The sequence below is a fragment of the Canis lupus genome, chromosome 14, assembly GCF_048164855.1.
Source record: "Canis lupus baileyi chromosome 14, mCanLup2.hap1, whole genome shotgun sequence".
Lineage (NCBI taxonomy): Eukaryota > Metazoa > Chordata > Mammalia > Carnivora > Canidae > Canis > Canis lupus.
This window is the reverse complement of record NC_132851.1, coordinates 21,862,998-21,867,673: the sequence shown is the minus strand read 5'-3', so window position 1 is coordinate 21,867,673 and position 4,676 is coordinate 21,862,998. Positions and strand designations below refer to the sequence as shown.

Sequence of the window (4,676 nt, the reverse complement as noted above, 5' to 3'; positions counted from 1 at the left end):
GAAACATATTTTGCTGCTTAGCCTAAATGACCACATCATTTGCATCTTGGGAAGCAAATGAAGTTTCTTCCCAAAAATAAATATTATTCCTTAAAGGAGCCCTCCATAATTAATGAGTAGAGCCAGATGTCTTTTCTATGAGCCATCCTTTGTCAAGATGAAATTTGGTTTGAATGGCAATAGGTGGATAGTAGAAATAGCCAAATGCACACGCGATTCAGAAACAGAAGACAAGCAAATCTTTCCCTTCTGCATGCTCTTGTTTTTGTCCACTACTTTTGGAGCCAGGAGGTTATCCCCGTGTTTTAAATAGTACCAAGCATGGGCCAAACACAGTGGTCCATTGTATACGTACTATGGAGCACAGAATCCTGTGAGCAGCAAAAGTCTGCTGATTGTGATTCCATACAAGCCTTACCATAATGCACATTCCAACCCCCCTTCTTTGGTTCTGTTAGCACTCTTCTTGCCTGACATGACGGGAGACAAAAGATTGAGGCAGGACATGAGGATCCATGTGGCTTTGGGTAAGTCATTTCCCTGAGTTTCAGGTGTTTCCTGTGTAAATTGGATGAGCTGAGATTAGACAAACCTTGTTTTTCTCAAGCTCTAATCATCCATAAACCAAAAAAGCAAGAGCTTTCATAGAATTTTTCTTCATGTCAAAGTCATGGCTTCAGAGGAAGTTTCTAAGTTGCCAATGTAAACCTCAGAATTTCTTAGCATGGAATACAATTGCTATCAAAATGATGATGTCTGGATCACTGTTGTTCTGGTTCCTAATCTCATATCTTGTTCCATGTGAGCAATGGCCAAAGTTTATGCTTTGGAAGAGCTGAGATATTGATGACCACCCATGGTGCACGTTGGACATTGTGTCTAAAACAAAAGAAGATATATCACTGTACTTGGAACACAAAAGTTTAATATGAGTTCATGTCACAAAAGGGCAGAGAATATTGCATAGACATTGTAACAGAGTTTGGCCTTAGACAAACAATGCCCAATGCTAGAATTGGCCTGAGATATATCCTCCAGACTTTTGGTCCTACAGTGGTGATGTCATCATTTGACCAAACAGTTAAGCCACAGTTTTATGTTTCCAAATATCAGTCATTCATATGTCACCTGCAGGAATTTTGTGAACTCACATTTTTATTTAAATAGATTCATCATTTTAATGTCATTAATTTACATAAAACGACATTTTCATTATCATAAAGAGAAAACTGCAAGTAGAAGTAAACCATACAAAACAAATTGTGGAAGGAGCCTCGGTGTCCATCGAGAGATGAATGGATAAAGAAGATGTGGTCTATGTATACAATGGAATATTCCTCAGCCATTAGAAATGACAAATACCCACCATTTACTTCGACGTGGATGGAACTGGAGGGTATTATGCTGAGTAAAGTAAGTCAGTCGGAGAAGGACAAACATTATATGGTCTCATTCATTTAGGAAATATAAAAAATAGTGAAAGGGAATAAAGGGAAAAGGAGAAAAAAATGAGTGGGAAATATCAGAAAGGGAGACAGAACATGAAGACTCCTAACTCTGGGAAATGAACTAGGGGTGGTGGAAAGGGAGGTGGGCGGGGGGTGGGGTGACTGGGTGATGGGTATTGAGGGGGGCACTTGACGGGATGAGCACTGGGTGTTATTCTATATGTTGGCAAATTAAACATCAATAAAAAATAAATTTATAAAAAAATAAAAAAGAATAAATAAAATGTTGCTACTAAATATTAAAAATTAAAATTAACCAAAAATTAATTTTAAAAATGAGCAGTAAAAATCTCTTAACATAGTCTTTAAACCCTGTGCAGGCATGCTCTACCCATCTACCTCTTCAGTTTTCCCAACACACTATCTTGCTTGTTCCACACCAGCCACAGTGAACATCTTCTAGTTTTTAATTACCCTGGCTGATCTTCATGAGGGCTTTCACAGGCTGTTTTCCCTATAAGTAGGGCTCTTCCAAATTTTATTCCTAACTTTCTGTTCAATCTTCAGGTTTCAGACCTCAGTTCAAGGTCATTTCCTCAAGAAACATTTCCCTGTCTCTATGACTGAGGCAATTTTTCTTATATCTGAAATCACTGTACTATTCCCTGAGTATGTCTTATTTTGTGGCAATTTTACATTTCTTTCACATTTCTTTATTTATTGTGTGTCTCCCCCAATAGACTGGAAGTTCCACAAAGGCATGTCAAACCACAATAAGGAATGGGATATGAGGGGAAATATTAAAAGAGAGAAGCAGTTTTGTTTTCCCTTGTAAGAAAGCAGCTATTTCTTCAGGTAAGGGGGACCAAATAGGAGTGGTTCTGGGTGGCATTTGGGGATGGGTTGAGGGGAAGGCAGGAGGGTTGAATTTCAGGGTTCTCTGCATTCTCAAACCTTTAGAATTTAGCCATTCCAATGGTGAGGATCTCATTCTTTCTCAATTCTTATTTTTACATATAAATACCCTGGTAACTCGGTGGGCTTACATTAAAATAGATATGGATCTATTAAATAAACATTCATGAACCACCAGAGATCATCTGGTATACCACCAATGGTACTTACAACACACTTTGGGCAGCCCTATTAAAGTTAGCATGGGGTTAGTATTCCCAAAGTCCAGCCTCTCTTTTATTACTTTTCTGAACAGAGTAATTTAAGGGTTTTACATGTCTGCAAAATCAAAAAATTTGAGCAGACTTTAGGGCCCCGCCCTATCTTTGCAACTTATTTCCCAATACTATTTACTACATCTCTTATATTTCTGACAAGCTGAACATTCCCTAAACATTACCTCCTCTGATCTCACACTTACACTTTTCTTTCTATTGGGAATGCTGTTAGCTCCACAGTGTTTCTTTTCATGATATTCCTAATTCTTTTTCAAAGCTGGTCTTTAATATCGTTTTTAAGGACAAACATTACATGGTCTCATTCATTTGGGGAATATAAAAAATAGTGAAAGGGAATAAAGGGGAAAGGAGAAAAAAATGAGTGAGAAATATCAGAGAGGGAGACAGAACATGAGAGACTCCTAACTCTGGGAAACGAACTAGGGGTGGGGGTGACTGGGTGACAGGCACTGAGGGGGGCATTGATGGGATGAGCACTGGGTGTTATGCTATATGTTGGCAAACTGAACTCCAATAAAAAAATATATATCGCTTTTTTACTTAAAGATTTCCCTAATTCTCCTTAATATATTTAATCTCTCCCTCCACTGAAAAGCATAGGAGCTTTATCTAGTCTCCATCATGAAGTGTATCACTTTTCACCTTGCACTACTTTATTCCCATACCATAATGTCACTGATAAACAATCAAATAATTAAACTACATGCTCCTTGTGAAGCAGGGGTTTTGTCTTACTCATATTTTAATTTCTTATTGTGCCTGGAATAGTATAGATAGTAAGGCATAAAACTGTATAAAGAAAACTGGCATGTTCCATTTTAGAAAACTGCTTAAACCTTCTGGGCCTGACTTTAAAATCTCATCTTATGTGTGTGTGAGATACTTTGATGTGGTCAATCCTTCTTCTTTCTTGTATCTCAGTTTCTCATAGGGAGTGTTAAGTAGAGAGAATGGGCCTCTCCTTGATCAATTTTCACAGTCTGGCTGGGATATTAATACCAAGATATGGCTTGAGAGGAGAGTCCAACTGGGAAGGTACATCAAGCCAAGAGAGGAGGAGGAGGTAGAAAATGCATCATAGGACTTTGGAGATCAAGAGCAGCCATATTCTTTGATAAGCTATGTTGAAATTTAGGAAGCATCCCTCAAAGTGTAATGTCCCATCCTTAGGTAAGTTTATTTTTTCCTTTTTTCTTTGTTAATGTACTCTGAAAAGTAGAATTAAATAGGTGATAATGCTGATAGAAAGCAGTTATTTGGCAACTCACAATTATTAATGTTTCAATTTCATGCAGCTACCCTACTGATGTAATGTCTGCAAACCTGGCCATCATGTTGGCTCTTTCTCTCATCCACTAGGCATTTGTGGACTGCTGTCAAGACAATCATGCTCCAACCTTCATACCACTCCTCCTGAAAAACCTTCAAGTGCTGTTTCTCTCTGCTTCACAATTTAAGATCAGTCTTTAGCTTGGCATTCAGTGTCCTCTACAGTCTGTACTGACTATTCAGTTGCCCATACTCAAGTTCAGAAAAAGCAACCTGACAGTCTCTAGACTAGATTGCTTCTAAAATATTTTGATTGAGTTGATACTATTGAAAATGTTGGGACAGCCCGGGTGGCTCAGCAGTTTAGCACCACCTTCAGCCCAGGGCATGATCCTGGAGTCCCGGGATCGTGTCCCACATCAGGCTCCCTGCATGGAGCCTGCTTCTCCCTCTGCTTGTGTCTTTACCTCTCTGTCTCTCTCTCTCTACTCTCTGTGTCTCTCATGAATAAATAAATAAAATCTTTTAAAAAAAGAGAAAATGTTGTGAGTTGTCCACGCTTCAAAATCAGAAGGAAGCACATGAAAATCTAGGGTTCTGCCTTTCTCAAAAATTTCAGAATTTCTGGCACCACTAGGTCTTCATTTTCATGTGACAATGTTCTCAGGTATCACCAAGAGGCCGCTGTCCTCTTTGGATAGCTACAGCCTCTCCAATTCTCTGCAGACTGTGTCATTCCCTATGGCTCTTGCATGAACCAGCTTTA

At 38.8% G+C, this 4,676-nt stretch overlaps 1 long non-coding RNA gene across 1 annotated transcript; it reads left to right on the top strand.

The window, feature by feature from the left end:
- Window positions 1–443: 443 nt before the first annotated feature.
- LOC140603777 (uncharacterized) lies at window positions 444–4,401 on the top strand. The gene is made up of 5 exons (XR_012006769.1): window positions 444–527; window positions 1,224–1,413; window positions 2,189–2,303; window positions 3,563–3,811; window positions 3,937–4,401. It is a non-coding gene; the product is annotated as an uncharacterized lncRNA (long non-coding RNA).
- Window positions 4,402–4,676: the final 275 nt, after the last annotated feature.